Source organism: Tasmannia lanceolata, unplaced genomic scaffold, assembly GCF_043159265.1.
Source record: "Tasmannia lanceolata isolate RefF3 unplaced genomic scaffold, GAP_Taslan_0.1 ptg000012l, whole genome shotgun sequence".
NCBI lineage: Eukaryota > Viridiplantae > Streptophyta > Magnoliopsida > Canellales > Winteraceae > Tasmannia > Tasmannia lanceolata.
This window is the reverse complement of record NW_027518689.1, coordinates 35868305-35886193: the sequence shown is the minus strand read 5'-3', so window position 1 is coordinate 35886193 and position 17889 is coordinate 35868305.

Genomic DNA, 17889 nt, shown 5'->3' with positions numbered 1-17889 from the left:
ATATGTGGAATCAACTATCAAAGGCTGTTGATCTAGACTCACTTGGTCATTGTCCCTTACCTAATTGGAGGACATCCCATGTTAAAGATGGAAGAACTAATTAAATAATCAACGGTCTAGAGATTCTCAATGCTTCATATACACATATGATCGTTGGATTAGGTGTATTCAATTGAAATTTGTTAGGTCTCGTTGTCATCAATCGGACTTAGCCTAACTGAGGCTTTTTGGTCCGTCATTAGGTCCATTGGATGGGGAGTTCAATTGAAATTTGTTAGGACTCGATGTCCTCAATTGGACTTGGCCTAACAGAGGCTTTTTGGGCCGTGATTAGATCCGTTGGATGGGGACCAAAAGTCTCGCTAAATCCAGTTGAGAACATGATGATCAGCGATTATCCTAGGCCCTTGATCCATGAAGCCTTGTTTAGGATTCTATTAAGAAAAGCTAAATTAGATTTCTGTTTATCGTGGGCCATGATCATGTTGTTCTACAACATCAATGGTCTTGATTACACCCAAAATTCCTAATTGTGATTGTTCGCTTATTCTTTCTCTTGAAACAAAATAGTATAATAATGAGCTTTTGGGAATGGGATACTTAAATAATGGGTTGTCCAACACATAGGAACGCCATGTTTGAAATTTGTGAGGGTTCCATTTCTATTTGATCTAGTCACCCATCATGGGTCAAGTATTCTGTTGTGTGTATCATATGACCCTTAACCCGTTGATTAACTTGAGTCGTATTTTGAAATCTTGGATTTCCTCAAAATCCTGGATGGGAGACAAGTGAAGAAAGGAGACCGTTAGTCGTTTTCTGATTTCTCGCCCCTCTTTTCATCGAGCAAGAGAGTAGGAGATCGTCCTGTGTTTCCAGGTTTTAGAAATCTCCGGATGCGAAGAGAGACTTCTAAAACCTAGATTTCTTACTTAAAATCCAGAATTAAGGACTGTAAAATCCAGAATTTTACTCCGCTATCAAACTTAAACCTCAGTTCTAAAATCCACATATCCAAACAGCCCCTTTCTAATTAATAATCAGATTTGGAATCGGTATCCTATTCCAATTCCAACATTTGGTTCAAAAAATGAACTGAATGAAGGAGTGAAAATTACCTCTGGGGTGGAATTAAGGGGGGGAAATACTGGAATCTGTTTCCCGCCCTGAACAAGTGGTATTCTGATTCTTCCATGGTCGAAAATAAATTTTTATAGAAGTTTGTTTTTATTTTAATTTTTCCAATTCTATTTTCAAGGTAGAATAGGAATGGCAGGAGGATACCGATTCCTAATTTCAGCAATCCAAATGCAGTCTAAATGTCGCATTATGGACTTAATAGATTGTAACCATTGTTTCACAAATAGTGGGGTATTTTGTGAGAGTGATATGGTAATTGCCTGTTGAGAGTCAATTCAGTAGAAAATGGAATGAATGACTTTTTAAAAGGGGTTTCAGCAGCCAGGTTATATGATGAATGGAATGGATGACTTTTTAAAAGGGGTTTCAGCAGCCAGGTTATATGATGCATGGAATGGATGACTTTTTAAAAGGGGTTTTAGCCATGTTAGCATGATACCTATGAATGCTGAATGGACCATGAATGTTGAATTGAATTTCAAAGACCCTTTCGGTGTGTTCAGTTGCGAGTTGGAAATGGAAACGGAAAGGAAAAGGAGCCTGTTTTCTGTGGATTTGCGCTAAAACGAGCGTTTTGTTGCAGGGAGTCGGAAAGCGCTATGAAAATAAAAGTCCCACGTGGAATCCTTTTAGTCCCACGTGAATACCCCCTTTCCGTGACCCCAAATCCGTCGAATAAGCACGGATTTGTGTTATTTTCCCTCAACAACGCGAAAAAGGAAAGCGGGATATATGTGCGAAAAAAAAAGAAAAAGAATCCCTAGCTCTATCAACTGTTCCTCTAATCCTCTCCACCCTCGCCGCCATCCCTCCTCGCCGTCTGCCTCTTCTCTCCACTCCACTGGTACTCTCTCTCTCTCCCTCCTTCTCTCTCGTTCTGTTTCATTTCTCTTCCAGTTTTATCTTTTTTTTTCAGAGGAATAAGATGCAATAATAGTTTGGATTTTAGGGTTTGGATTTTCTTTGTTTCGTTTTTATGGATTTGACGGTTTGGATTAGGGGTTTGAGTTCGGATTAAACCCCTTTCGACTATATTTTTTGATCTAGTTTGGGTTTATATTTAATCTGGGTCGGGCTCGGATTTAATCGAGTTTGGGTTTCGGAATAATCTGGTTTGGGTTCATATTTACCCCTAAACTGGTTTGGGAATAATCTTTCTAATTTTTTACATTTTTGGGTTTTGATTTTATGGTCTGATTAGAAAGAGGGGTTTTCCTGAGTAGGGTTTCTGGTTCATTTTGATTCGGACTAAAAGTATGCTATGCAATAGATCTATGTTGTTCAATGATTCTCGCAATCCAATCATGCTTGTTTTTGCTATCCATTATATTTTGTAGGTGGTTGGTGTCCTCATTGGATTTTCTTTTTCACGAACTGTTCCATCACTTGCAAGGTAATCAATATTCACATTTAATTTATTTCCTTCAATTTATATTAGATAAATGTATTTATTACATATGCTTGGATGGATGGTTTATGGAGGGATGATTTATGGAGTGATGGATGTTCTATGGAGGGATAGTGTATGGACGGATCCATTATTTTGCATATGATTTTTATCGGCTAAGTTGACAAATTTATCGGAGCATGCTACCTCTCATATCAGACGTTGGAGGAGGCTCAATCACAGGTAGACACATATTTGGAGAGAGCCAAATATCGGAGCAACGAAAGGGTTGATGAAACACAAATGGTAGAGGAGATGCCAAATGAAAGGGCAGAAGCGATGCCACAGGCAGCGACATCGATGTTACCATGGGTTTCCTTCTTTCTTGTCGTATCCATTATATTACTTTTAAAATCTGCTTCTTAAGTTTTTTTGAATATTTATTTGTGTTAGTCGACTATTTGGTAGGGGTTAAGGGGCGTAACTTGCTTTGTATGTAGTAAAGAACATATTATGTGCTGTTTCTTTTCCGTTTCCTGACAACTGAATGCACATTCTTGCTGTTTCTTTACAGTTTCTTTTCCCTTTCCTGGCAACTGAATGGGCACTTCTACTGCTTTCTTAGCAGTTTCTTTTTTCTGAACAGACCCTTTTGTACTTCTACGTACTAAAAAGTATTTTGTTGCGAAAGGGAGATGTATTAAGCCATAATTTTAGGGTGGCTATATGCAAGTACAACAGAAAAACCTCAAACTCAATGAGGACCCGCATTATTGATGAACCAAACTGTTCACTTGTTAGCCCCTAACTTAGATAGATATTGCCCCCAAAATCATCTCCTTAGGGCATCTTTAACCCCCTCCAATTTATCGAGGTTTTAATATCACATAATCATTTTAAATCTATAGATCGGAGGGTTAGGGTCATCCCATAAGCAATTTGTAATTTGTAATAACTTCTATTTATCAAGGAAGTAATCAATACGCATGGATGAGCAATTTGTAATAACTTCAAACTTTGATATTTCGTGAGGCTTAGGCCCTTTTCGTTTTAGATTATAATAACCGATTGTGAGCCACAAACCTATCAACGGATTCATCACCTCTGGTGAGCATTTCTCTTTAATTTCAATTCTCTATCCATTGCACTCACATATGTTTATGCATTTTTTAAGAATTTAATTGGCTTTTTGTCGAGTCGTTTGCATTATGTGTGCGTCGACGTTAAAGATATCACTTTGACGGTGTGTCATTGAAATGAACTTTTGTTCGAAAGGCATTAAGAGCTCAGGAAGTGGCATTTCCCTTTTCTTCTCAATCGCCTGCAATCATCAGGAGGAGAGATGAAACTGTTTAGTGTTTACCCCTTAAATTGAATTTTAGAAACTCATTTTACTCATTGGCAAGCCCAGACACTCAACACATCACACACTGCACCCTCCCCGCATGACGCCTCGGTAGTCAAACATCTAGGTCACAAATTCCTCGCGTAGTCACACACCACACTTCGTTTTCACTGCATCTCTTTAGCCAGGTGAACTGGTGAAGATTAGACTTTCCTTTGTCATTTTCCTTTTATTTGGCCATGCAAAAAACGTTTAAAATCTCATATGCTGTGGCCATGCAAGGGAAAACCCAAGAATACAGAGAAAAAAAGAATCAGAAAAAACAAACATGGGATTATTATAATTGTGTGGCGCATCATATGAAGGACAATGGTATTTCCACTCACTTTTCTAGAATTTCCACCTTTCTCGTTTTCCTCTCAAAATGGCAGCATTTCACCTCCTTATCTTTGTCTTTCAACAGAAACAGTTATTTTCGAGAAAAAAAAAACATACAAAATGGGTGGAAATATCACTTCCTTTTATAAAAACATGGCCCCATTCTGCTACAGAAGGATAAAGGAGTAGACACGTGAAAAGCCACACATCAATTCTCCAATTCCCTTGCTTTACATGAAAAAAACATTTACCGTGTTTTGACCATAACCATACACAAGCGCTTGAATTTCTGGTAAAGCAGCTTAATTGGCCGGTGTGGCGTCCAACCGACCTCAATAATTTGTGTCCGATGTTTTCGAACTTTTCTTATTGACTTTTGAGTGCCGAATGCTATACAACTTTGATTAGGAAAATGCTTGAGGATGCATGTGATATGAACGACATAAATGGGATTGGAAATTGCATTCTAACCACTCAAGGTTTATGCCATTTGCAGGTAGAGTTAAAAGTATTTTCAGGCGTTGTGGCCTTGTATGTGGGGTTGAATCCCTTTCCTTTCTTCTCCAAAAGCTTCACATGAGAGGTGGGAGTGAGAGCAGCATGAAAAGCACCTTAAAACATGAAAACAAAAAACCAATTTTAAGTGTGTATTTTTGTTTCACTCTTTTTTAGGAATTGGTCATGCTCTCTCCACTTTCTCCCACTGAAGTCTCTTGATCCCTCTCTCTCTCCTTCTCCTCCCGCATTGAACTGGGCCCATAAAATTCCATGGAATAATTTTTCATGGTTGCCAAAAATGGCGTTAATCTTAATTTTGAATATTTAACATGACATATTATGATTTATTTGACACTTTGAATTTATTGGCACGTGTTGAAAAATATTAACGGGATATTCGTGCCAACACGTGTAGGTGTAGATACGCCTTTCAACACGTATAAGCATACTGATAAAAGTGTTGACTTAATGTGGGCACGTGCCATACTTCTGTAAAAGGTCAATCTTTGAATATTTACTGACAAAACTATTAATCAAATGTTACTTTAACTCCTCTTAATTAGATTATGAACTCTTCTTTTGACTATTCTTTAATTAATATGCTACCCCTGAAACCTAAAACCCGTATAAACTCTTCTAATGTTATATTCAATGCATGCCTCTTGATCTCTCTTTCCCGCTGCATATTGAAGACTCAAGAGAGCTAGAGAAGTCATGCTCGAAATTTATAGGTTAGAAGAAGTAGAAGATGAGAAATTTGAAATTATAGGTTCTCTAGAAACAAAGAAATTCATAATTATATAGCTTCAATTGATGAGCACACAGTCATATGATTATCTCATCTTTGATTTTGACTTGGATTTGCTTAATTTTAAGATTCTCTTAGCTTCTAAATGAATACCACATTTATCTTGTTGTAAATTATGATTAGTAATTGTTAATTTTATGGGAAGTGATATATCCGCCCCTTTTATTACTTGGGACACCCACCAGCAGTGCCCCGTTGAATCCTTCTGACATGAAGTACATTAGCCCCTCTGCAGTCATTGATATGCTGCTGCTGGGTGTCCCAACTCCCAAGTAATCAAAAGGGGCGGATATATCACTTCCATAATTTTATTTGTTGCAAATTATAAATAGTCATTGTTAATTTTGTATGCATATGTGTAAGCATGCATGCATATTCCCCATTTAATGGTTGCGGTGTCAAGCGCTTGTATCAATGTCGAAACTCAACACGTGATTATGTGTCCACATATAATAAATGATACATGGGCATGTATTTCTACAGAAATATGAAACATAAAAGTAGGGCTGCAACTCGAGCCGGGTTTTACTCGACCTGCATCGACCCGACCCGAAAATACCCTGGGTTGGGTTCGGGTTTCATGGGTTTCGGGTCGAGCCGGGTTTAGCATTCAAAAGCCCGCATGAATCTTGGGTCGAGCCGGGTTTGAAGGGGCCCGACCCGACCCGACCCTAGTTACATGAGTTATAGTATGTACATTTTTTTCTATTGTTAGTTAAAAGTTAAAAGTGAAAACCCACGAACCCATTCTGTTGCCCTTTTCAAAAAAAAGAAAACCCACGCACCCACTGTTACTGTATGTGATTGTAATTTCTGCTTCTATGAGTTGAGTTGATTCAAGTGTTTGATTCAGCATTGTTTGATTGTAATTACAACATTGTTTGATTACAGCATTGTTTGATTCAAGTGTAATGTGAGTGTGATTACATCATTGTTTGATTCAAGTGTAATGTGAGTGTAATTTCTGCTTCTATGAGTTGAGTTGCCTTGCCAAACAAGAATTTTCCTTAAAAAATTGCGTCAACGTGAAAAAATCAACCCGACCCCAACCGACCCGAGATTTATCATGGGTAGGGCCGGGTTTGGGAATCGTGGGTTTTCCGAAAAAAAACCCGACCCAACCCGACCCGAGATAGGGTTGGGTTCTCCAAAACCCGACCCGCCCGACCCGAGTTGCAGCCCTACATAAAAGCACAACAATGCCCTTCTATTTTGATGATTTACACAATTCATTTATTAACTGCTTTCCATCCTAGATAGGTCTTGCCCTAGAAATATTCCCCATAGGAAAAAAAAAACACTTTGAAAACGGTTTGTACCATAATTCCAAAGTCATTTTTTAACTTTTCGAGCCATCCATTTTACATCATATATTTCATAGCGTTTTAGGATCATCCTGTGGAGAAGATTTTGGGGCACAGCCTATCTACCCCTCTACCAGTGTCGAACCTCAGCAAGTGATTGTCCACAAATAATAAATGATATGTGGGCATGTATTTCTACTTTACCTAAGTTTGATAGGCGGACCCTTTTAACGCAGGGGCGGATGGCGAAAGTTTAAGAGTTAGTTTTTGGTTATATAAATCTAGGATAGGCTAAGGATTAAGGAATGTGGGCTATAGTGTTTTCAAGGATAAGAAGATATGGAAATTAAAGGGTGATAAAGGAGTTAGAATAAGGCTAATATGTGGCTAGATTGGGATGAGTGATCGGTCAGCAAAAAGGGGTGGATGGGCTGTTGTGGTTATATATAAAATGGCTGTTTTTTATGGTTTGATGCTGATTTGGGGGTATTCGGATGGCAGCTAGGGACGGCTGAAATTATGGAGAATTGGAGATTATGTATGTGATAGGGTCCGGACTCAGCACTGAGGGAATCCGGACTCAGCACTGAGGGGTCCGAACTCAGCATCCAATTAGCTGCTGGCACGTGGCCCTCACAAGGACCGTTGGAAGGCCAACACCTGTCTCCACTAGGTGTGGCACCTGGACCAATCAGGGACCTCCACCTGCCCTCCTTAGGTATGAAACCTGGTCCATACAGAGGCCACCACCTGGCTCAGAACTACCACCTGTCCTAGACAGGTGGCTCAGAATCACTATAAATAGCCTTCACTTGTGCTAAGGTGAGGGTCCTGGAAAATCTGAGAACCCAAACTCTAAGCTTTTTGCTCTGACATTGCTCTGCACTCCTGCTCATACTGACTTGAGTGTCGAAGCGCCCGTCCGGAGTATCACTCCGGGTTGGTCCTCTGACCCTTTTCTTTCTTGTCTGTACTCTTGTGCAGCGCAGGACTCAACCAGCCCCTCAGTCGTGGCTCGTTAGCTCGGACCATCCAGCCCTACCATAACCTGTTACCGATTTTAGGCCTAACAGATTTGGCGCCATCCGTGGGACCACGCAACAAAAAGCTGTTCGAAATCTCACCCAGATAAAAATGGTAGGACAGACCGGCAAGCGAGCACCTCCGACTTCTCGGGCTACCCGGGCTACGGCCCCCCGCGAAGGACGAAGTGAGCGACTGGCCTCACAGGTGGAGGTCGGGGCGGCCGTGGAGCGAACTTCGCCCCACTCGGACCGTTCAGACCCTACCCCGACCCCAAGGGAGATGCGGGCCCTTTTTCAAGAAATGACTGCTGTAGTTGCGCAGTTCAGGAATGCGGCCCCCGCACTCCAGCAACACCCAGTCGAGGTTTCTCGACCCGTTCAGAGGGGAGAAAGCTCCCGCAGAGAACGCGCGTCCCCACCCCGGGACCAAACTCGTCACTCCACAAGAAGAGACCACCGCTCCCGGGACAGGAACGTGCGCCCTGAGCCTCGTCAGCATCACCGGTCACGATCTCCCTCCGTGCAGAAACGTGGCAGCAAGAGAGACCCTATGCACGGAGAGGGATCGCGGCACCGGCGAAGGAGTCCCCTCAGCCAGTCCGGATCCGCAAGGAGCCCATCAGCCGTAAGGAGTAGACCTGCCCGTCTGGCCGAGCAGAGGGATGATCCGATGTTACTGAGAATCCAGAAGATCGATAATAGAATCGAAGAACTGGCTAGAGATCATGGCCGCCCTGCTTCAAGGATCTTCAGTAGCAATCCCCCTTTCACAGACAGGGTACTCAGTGCGGCAGTCCCCTTGGGCTTCAAGATGCCGCAGATCCCGCAGTACGATGGGACCACCGATCCCGTGGATCATCTGTAGACCTTCAGGACCACGATGCTTCTCCACGGGGCGTCGGACGGGTTCCTTTGCAGGGCACTCCCCACCACATTAACTGGAGCCGCGAGAGACTGGTACTCACGGCTGAAGCCCAAGTCTGTGGACAATTTCGACGACTTCGGGGACGACCTGGCCCGGCATTTCATGAGCAGCAGAAGACCTCGAAAGACAACGGCTTCACTGATGGCTCTGAGGCAGGAAGACGGCGAGGCCTTAAAAGCGTTCGTTGGCCGGTTCAACAGGGAGGCCCTGCAGGTACCCAACCTGGACCCCTCCGCGGCAACGAATGCTCTTCTGGCCGGAGCCCGGTCCACCGACTTCAGAAGAGCAGTCGCTCGACGCAATCCGCAGTCCTTGGCAGATCTGATGACCGGGGCGGAAGAGTACATCTCCGTCGAGGAAACTCTCGCTGCCCTGGATTCCGTCAGCAAGAGAAGACCAGAGGAGAAGAACCCCGCCAAGCAGCGTAGGGATGACAGACCCCAGAGGAAGGAGAGCAGCCCGTCCCGGAAGGAAAGGAGCTCCCCCCGGCCTCGAAAGGAGAGGAGCCCCCCGACGAGGGAGCGCTACACGCCGCTCACCGCATCTAGGGCTCAAATTTTGGCAGCCATTCGGAAAGAAGACTTCATCCGATGGCCGAAGAAGCAGACGCCGGAGGCGGGCACCCAAGATATGTCCAGGTATTGCCGGTTCCATAAGAGCCACGGCCACGACACCAACGCCTGCATTCATCTCAAGGAGGAGATCGAGCAGCTGATAAGCAGAGGGTACCTTGGGAGGTACTTAAAAAATAATGACAACAGAAGGGAGCGCCAGGACAACCCGAGGCCCAGAGACCGAAGCCCTCGAGACGCCCAACCCCTGGGCGACCGCATCCAGGCTCCTGCCCCGGCCGTTCTCCCTCCTCAGGTACCTCAACCTCAACTTCAACCTCATGGTGTTATTGGTACCATTTCAGGAGGGCCGACCGCGGGAGGGACCTCTTCATCGGCCCGCAGAACCTATGCCCGGCAGGTCAACGCCGTCCATGCCTGCAGCAAGAGGGCCGAGCCAGAAAATGAGATATCCTTTTCGGAGGCAGATCTTGACGGTCTGATCCTCCCGCACGATGATGCCCTGGTCGTCACAATGCTAGTGGCGAACTGGGAAATGAAGAAGATCCTGGTCGACAACGGGAGCTCCGCCGACATCCTCTACTATCACGCCTTCGAACAGATGATGATCGGAGCTGACCGTCTGAAACCGGCCAACTCGGATCTGTTCGGGTTCTCAGGAGAAGTTGTCAAGGTCGAAGGGCAGATTGAGCTTCCAGTTCTTATCGGGGAGCCGCCCCGCCAGTCCTTCGCAATGGTGACCTTCCTGGTGGTTAAGGCCAAGTCGGCCTATAATGCAATTCTAGGACGCCCTGGCCAGAACCTCCTCCGAGCTATTCCCTCCGCTTATCATCAGAAGATGAAGTTCATTACGCCAGGAGGCGTAGGTGAAGTCAGAGGGGATCAGCCCCAATCAAGACTATGCTATGCGGCAGCGCTGAGAGGGAAGAATGCGTCTGAGTCTCTTCCAATCGAGCTATACGATCTGAGAGACGAAGCGCAGGTCACAGTCAATGAGCCCGCAGAGGACCTCATCTCTATTCAATTGAACATCGATGACGAACAGAGGGCTGTCCAGATCGGCTCTGCCCTGCCAGAGGCCGCGCAGCAGGATCTCGCTCAGTTCCTCAGAGCCAATGCAGATGTCTTTGCCTGGACTCCTTCAGACATGCCCGGCATTGACCCGTCGATTAGCACCCACGAGCTCGGTGTCGATCAGACCTGCAAGCCCGTAAAGCAGAAGCGGAGACACTTTGCACCAGAAATGGCGGAGAGCCATCAGAGAAGAGGTGGAGAGGCTTTTAAAGGCCGATCTCATCCGTGAGATCCAGTATCCGGACTGGCTCGCGAATGTGGTGATGGTGAAAAAGTCCAACGGGAAGTGGAGGACCTGTATAGACTTCACAGACCTGAACAAGGCCTGCCCAAAGGACAGTTACCCACTCCCAAAAATAGACCAGCTCATTGACGCTACAGCAGGTCACGAGCTGCTCAGTTTCATGGATGCTTTCTCAGGCTACAATCAAATCAGAATGTACGAGTCAGACATCCCGAAGACATCATTCATTACCGACCAGGGGACTTATTGCTATCGGGTGATGCCTTTCGGACTGAAGAATGCCGGAGCCACTTGCCAGCGTCTCGTCAACAAGCTGTTCAGAAATCAGATCGGTCGGAACATGGAGGTCTACGTTGATGATATGCTAGTAAAGAGCAGAAGTGCTTCCAACCACGTCTCCGACCTCGAAGAGGCCTTCCAAGTCTTGAGGGAACACAACATGAAGCTTAATCCGACCAAGTGTACGTTTGGCGTCGGAGCAGGCAAATTCCTGGGCTTCATGGTAAGCCAGAGAGGAATAGAGGCGAATCCGGAGAAGATCAAGGCAGTAATGGAGCTGACTCCTCCCAACACTATCAGAGAAGTACAGCGGCTGATCGGGCTGGTGGCAGCTCTGGGGCGGTTTATTTCAAAATCTGCCGAGAGATGCCTCCCGTTCTTCAATGCGATCAAAGGTATAAAAACCGCGCCCTGGACTCCGGAATGTCAAGCAGCGTTCGAGGAGTTGAAGCAGTACTTATCCTCCCCCCCTTGTTGTCCACGCCGGAGCCAGGAGAAGAGCTGATTCTGTACCTCTCAGCGGGACCCTTGGCAGTTGCAGCAGTACTGATCAAAGAAGAGTCTAACCAGCAAAAGCCGATCTATTATGTCAGCAAGGTCCTCCACGATGCAGAGACCAGATATCAGCGAGTAGAGAAGCTCGTGTGCGCCCTCATTATGGCGGCCCGGAAGCTAAGGCCGTACTTTCAGGCGCACACAATCAAGGTCTTGACAGGGCAGCCTCTCAGACAGATCCTCCACCGGCCAGACATTTCGGGCCGACTTGTCAAGTGGGCCGTGGAGCTCAGTGAGTTTGATATCAAGTATCTACCCAGGCCGGCGATCAAAGCTCAGATTCTCGCTGACTTCATAGCCGAGTGCACAGTTCCGGACCCAGACCCCGGGCTGGTAGCAGTTCCATCTCCAGAAGCAGAGCTGGCTGTACCGGAGCCTCGAGTCGTTTCCAGAGCATCACCGCCCCCCGGGACTGAGTCCTTCATCGCGCACCCAGTTTTTGATGAAGAGCCGCTCTGGGAAGTTTATGTGGACGGGTCATCGAACAAGACAGGGTGTGGTGCAGGACTAGTTCTCACTGGACCAGAGGACTTCGTCCTGAACTACGCCCTGAGGTTTGGTTTCCGTGCGTCCAACAATGAAGCAGAATATGAAGCGCTCATAGCCGGGATGAATCTCGCTGTGCAGACCCGTGCTCAGAGGTTGAGGGCGTACTGCGATTCACAGCTGGTCGTCTGTCAGATCCAGGGAGTATATGAAGCCCGTGAAGAGCGAATGATCAAGTACTTGGGAAGGGTTCGCAGTCTGGCCGTTCATTTCAAGAGCTTTGAGGTCGTCAGAATCCCCCGAGCAGAGAATGTAAAGGCAGATGTGCTATCAAAGCTTGCAGCCTCAGGTTACACCGCCCTCAGAGAAATTCGCATGGAGTTTCTGAAGAGGTCCAGTATCGATGCCCAGTCCGTCGTGGTGATGCAGATTGACGATGAGCCGTGCTGGATGGATGAGATAATCAGGTATCTGCGCAGCGGAGAGCTCCCGGGAGAGAGAAAGGAGGCCCGTAAGGTCACGCAGAGGGCAGCGAGGTTTTCACTGGATGGCGAGATTCTATACAAGAGGTCGTATACCCTCCCGTATCTGAAGTGTCTTCGCCCCAGTGATGCCTTGTTAGCCCTGCAGGAAACCCATGAAGGAATCTGCGGAGAGCACCTCGGGGGCAAGGCCCTCGCCATTAAAATCCTCCTGAGAGGTCTGTACTGGCCTACATTGAGGAAGGACGCGCTGAGCCTTGTGAAAAAGTGTGAGAAGTGCCAGAAGTTCTCTCCGACTGTCCACCAGCCACCCGTTCCGATGGCCCCGATCATCAGTCCTCTTCCCTTCGCAGTATGGGGAATGGATATTCTGGGCCCCTTTCCGCCGGCCTCGGGAGGCCGTGAGTTCGTCGTTGTCGCTATTGATTATTTCACCAAATGGGTAGAAGCAGAGCCTCTGGCCAAGATCACAGAGCAGAATGTACAGAACTTCTTCTGGAAATCAGTGGTGTGCAGGTTCGGAATCCCCCGGGTCCTCATAACGGACAATGGCAAGCAGTTCGACTCGAGGAACTTCCGAAAGTTTTGTTCTGACCTGCACATAGAGCAGAGATTCACATCTGTGGCACATCCTCAGACGAATGGGCAAACAGAGGTGACGAACAGGACCCTCTTGCAGGGGATAAAGAAGAGACTGGATGGTAAGGCCGGGCGTTGGGCAGACGAACTGTATCATGTGCTCTGGGCGTATCGGACTACTCCGCGTACGGCCACAGGCGAGTCGCCCTTCAATCTCTCCTTCGGAACAGAAGCAGTGATCCCGGTTGACATCGGCGCCCCCTCCCCAAGGATCGTCCATTTCAGTGAGCAGCTCAACGGGGACGGACTCCGTGTCAACCTTGACTTGCTTGAAGAAGTCCGTGAGGAATCTCAGATCAGGTCGGCGGCCTATAAGCAGAAAGTATCCAGATATCACGACGTCAAGATCCGACCAAGAGAATTCCGTGCCGGCCACCTAGTCCTGAGGAAAGCCTCCGTTTCCCAGCCAAGGAGCGTGGGCAAGCTCTCTCCGACTTGGGAAGGACCATACCGAATCAAAGAAGTCATCCGCCCAGGAAGCTATCGGTTAGAGTCCCTCGACGAACAGATGCTACCACACGCCTGGAATTCTAGAAATCTTCGGATCTACTATCAGTAATTTTGTTTGCCTTCATAGGCTTGTAAAGAACTGCTGTAATCATCCAAGTTCTGGAATGAATAAAATAAGTTTCCCGAACAAGTGTCCCTCTTTGAGTAACTTATATAGACATCAGCATATAACAGTAGTGGTGCACTCCGGCTCATCCTAGTGGCTTGGAGATCAGTTCCAGCCAGGACGCCCGCAGTGGAAACCACCTTCAAACATTTCCTAAGTGTTTGAGTACCAAGCTTCCAGCTCGGTTCTCGCAGACTTAGGACGAGCAGTAGTGGTGCACTCCGGCTCATCCTAGTGGCTTGGAGATCAGTTCCAGCCAGGACGCCCGCAGTGGAAACCACCTTCAAACATTTCCTAAGTGTTTGAGTACCAAGCTTCCAGCTCGGTTCTCGCAGACTTAGGACGAGCAGTAGTGGTGCACTCCGGCTCATCCTAGTGGCTTGGAGATCAGTTCCAGCCAGGACGCCCGCAGTGGAAACGGTTCAAACATTTCCTAAGTGTTTGAGTACCAAGCTTCCAGCTCGGTTCTCGCAGACTTAGGACGAGCAGTAGTGGTGCACTCCGGCTCATCCTAGTGGCTTGGAGATCAGTTCCAGCCAGGACGCCCGCAGTGGAAACCACCTTCAAACATTTCCTAAGTGTTTGAGTACCAAGCTTCCAGCTCGGTTCTCGCAGACTTAGGACGAGCAGTAGTGGTGCACTCCGGCTCATCCTAGTGGCTTAGAGATCAGTTCCAGCCAGGACGCCCGCAGTGGAAACCACCTTCAAACATTTCCTAAGTGTTTGAGTACCAAGCTTCCAGCTCGGTTCTCGCAGACTTAGGACGAGCAGTAGTGGTGCACTCCGGCTCATCCTAGTGGCTTGGAGATCAGTTCCAGCCAGGACGCCCGCAGTGGAAACCACCTTCAAATATTTCCTAAGTGTTTGAGTAATGCGTACAAAAAATAAGAATGCTGTACAGACAGTTGAACAAAAATGTATTTGTATTCAGTATTCGTATTACAAAATTGCTCTCTTCGCCGAGCTGGCTTACAAAGAATGGGCATTACAAACTGTGCAAAAAAAAACATATCACCAAAAAGAAAGAAGGCTGCTGCTCAGTCCTCCTCGTCTGCCACCACCTCGGTGACGATCTCTGTGGGAGTGAGGGCTGCAAGTTCGCCGCCCTCCGCAGAGGAGACGGCGGCCACAGTCACCTCCGCATCTACCTCAATAGGCCGGGAGGAGTCCGGTTCGTCTTCCTCCCCATCTTCCTCCTCCTCCGGAGGTGCATACGGGACGGTTAGCCCGTCCAAGGAGATGCCGGGGTGAAGTCTCTTCACCTGCTCGGAGCAGAGAAGGAAACCCGCCCTGTAAGCCTGGAGGCCTAAGTCGAAGTGCTGGGCCTCCTTCCTCTCCTCGGTTTCCTTCACGGCCTTCTCCACGGCCGCCTTCTCCTTCCTTCCGGCCCTCTCTGCCGAGTTTAGGAGATCCTGCACGGCCTGGTTTTTGACCCTCTGCAGTTCGTCCTGTAAGCTGTTGAGTTCGGCCTCTTTGATCTGGACGGCTTCATTGAGCTCGCCGTTCTCCTTCTGGAGCTGGGCCTTTTCAGACTCGATCCTTGTGATCGTCTCAGAGAAGAGATATCGCTTCTTAGCCATATCCCTTGAGTAGACCTGGAGTTGATAGAGGGTGGAGTTGATTGCCGCTTCGCAGGTCTCCGGCACCTCTTTTTCGACTTCTAACCGGTCGCGTGGGAGGACGCCCTTGTACATCAACTCTGTGGCCACCCGGGTATCCCCCAGACCGGTGTCCGTTTTCTGCACGGCCCAGTTCGGGCGGAAGACGTTGTCGCCTCCAACTGATGCGGCGGCCGGAATACCCAGTACTGCCCCGCCGTGTTTTGGCCCTGTCGCCGCTCCGGACTTGGAGCTCTGACCCGTGGTATCTGCCCGGCTCGATAGGGCAAGCTTATGCGTCGCCCGGCTGCTTTTCAGAGGCTTAGCCAGTGCGACCATCGGCGGAGTCGACTCCGGCACCTTCCTCTTCTTGCCCTTTGTTTGGGGCTGCTCCTGCGCTGGGGACGCGCCCGAGGTCTGCTTGATTCTGTCCAAAAGGGACATCTGCTTCACCATTTCTGCAAAAGAGAACGGAGCGCAGTCAGAAATATGAAAATTGAAGAACACTTCAGAAAAACAAAATGTTACCCTAAAAGATCTACGTACGTGCCGGCGTCGCACGACTGACCCCGAGTGCGACCAGCTCGGCCTCTTCTTCGAACTCTGAGCAGTGTATTGGACCTCGCTTGAGCTCTTCTTTGATCAGAGCGAAGGTCATATGGTCATAGTCCTCGAGGGCTGGTTTCTTACTAAGGCGACGAGTGTCCGGCGTTCTCCATTGTAATGAGAACGGCCAGTGCGAGCCCGGCACGGTGTCCTTTACATAGAAGAACCTGTTCTTCCATGTGTGAATGGAAGAAGGTATCCCAGTGATCATTTTCATTTCAGGCCTCTGGCTAATGTAGATCCAGCCGCCGTCCTTATGCCTCTTCAGGTGCGCACACATCCTGAAGACGGGCACGGTGGGGTTCCTACGGAGCCGGACTTCAAGAAGGTACAAGAAGGCGATCAGCGTTCTCCAAGAGTTTGGGACGACCTGTGTAACTGCCAGCCCGTAATAATTCAGTACGTCCGCAAAAAAGGGGTGGAAGGGGAGCCTAAGCCCGGCCCGTAAGGCCTCTTCATATACGCAGAGGTCTGCGCTATCGTTGCTGGCCCGATCCCCTTCGACAGCCGCCCTCAGAATGTACCGGCTAGGAATACAGTATTTGTCCCTGACGATCTGAAGCCTGTTCGGCCACAGATGGTTCACCTCGTATAGGGCCCCGATGTTATACTGTGGGTTGGCTTCCATCTGTGCCTCCGCTATCACCTCGACTGGCATACGCGACGATTGAGGAACTGCCGCTTCGACGTCCTCATCATCGTCGCTGGTTTCTACCCGGTCCGGTCCGTCCCCATAGGCCGGGATTGTGTCTAAGTCCACACTCATTTCCTCACCGCTCTTCTCGTCTATTATGATCACTAGCTCTTCGCCCTCAACACCGGCCTCCACTATAGGTGAGGCCGGAACCGCCCTCTCCGACGCCCCGGACCCCGTGGTGGTACTGGTCGAACCGGACTCCTTTGAACTGGAGTCCGTCTCCGAACTAGTGCTAGACATAAAAAAGGAAGAAAAGAAAAGCTAAAAGCTAAAAAAGATTACCGAACTGAAGTGTTGGACGAGGACCTCCGGGCTCACTGATCCAAAGCGGGCAGAAAACTTGAGTAGCCGAACAGAAGAGGAGGAGAGTAAAAGATGAAAAGTAAGAAATGAAGAGTAAACTTCAGTATTTATAGAGAGGCTGGGAAGAGCGGGAAAAATCCCGCCCCTTTCCGCCAGCCGGAGTGCGCCACGTCGCCTTCCGCATTAAATGCGCCGTTCGCATTAAATGCGCCGTCCGCATTAAATGCGCCGCCTGCATTAAATACAAGGCACATGTCCCAAAGCGCTAGAGGACAAAAGACCTGTCCGGCTGTCCGGACAGGGTATGGTGCATTCAGGCGACAAAAGACCTGTCCGGCTGTCCGGACAGGATAATTCAGACGACAAAGACCTGTCCGGCTGTCCGGACAGGATATGGCGCGTTCGCTAGACGACAAAAGCGCTAGACGACAAAAGACCTGTCCGGCTGTCCGGACAGGATATGGCGCGTTCGCTAGACGACAAACGCGCTAGACGACAAAGACCTGTCCGGCTGTCCGGACAGGATATGGCGCGTTCGCTAGACGACAAAAGCGCTAGGCGACAAAAGACCTGTCCGGCTGTCCGGACAGGATAATTCAGACGACAAAAGACCTGTCCGGCTGTCCGGACAGGATATGGCGCGTTCGCTAGACGACAAACGCGCTAGGCGACAAAAGACCTGTCCGGCTGTCCGGACAGGATAATTCAGACGACAAAAGACATGTCCGGCTGTCCGGACAGGATATGGCGCGTTCGCTAGACGACAAACGCGCTAGACGACAAAAGACCTGTCCGGCTGTCCGGACAGGATATGGCGCGTTCGCTAGACGACAAAGCGCTAGGCGACAAAAGACCTGTCCGGCTGTCCGGACAGGATAATTCAGACGACAAAAGACCTGTCCGGCTGTCCGGACAGGATATGGCGTGT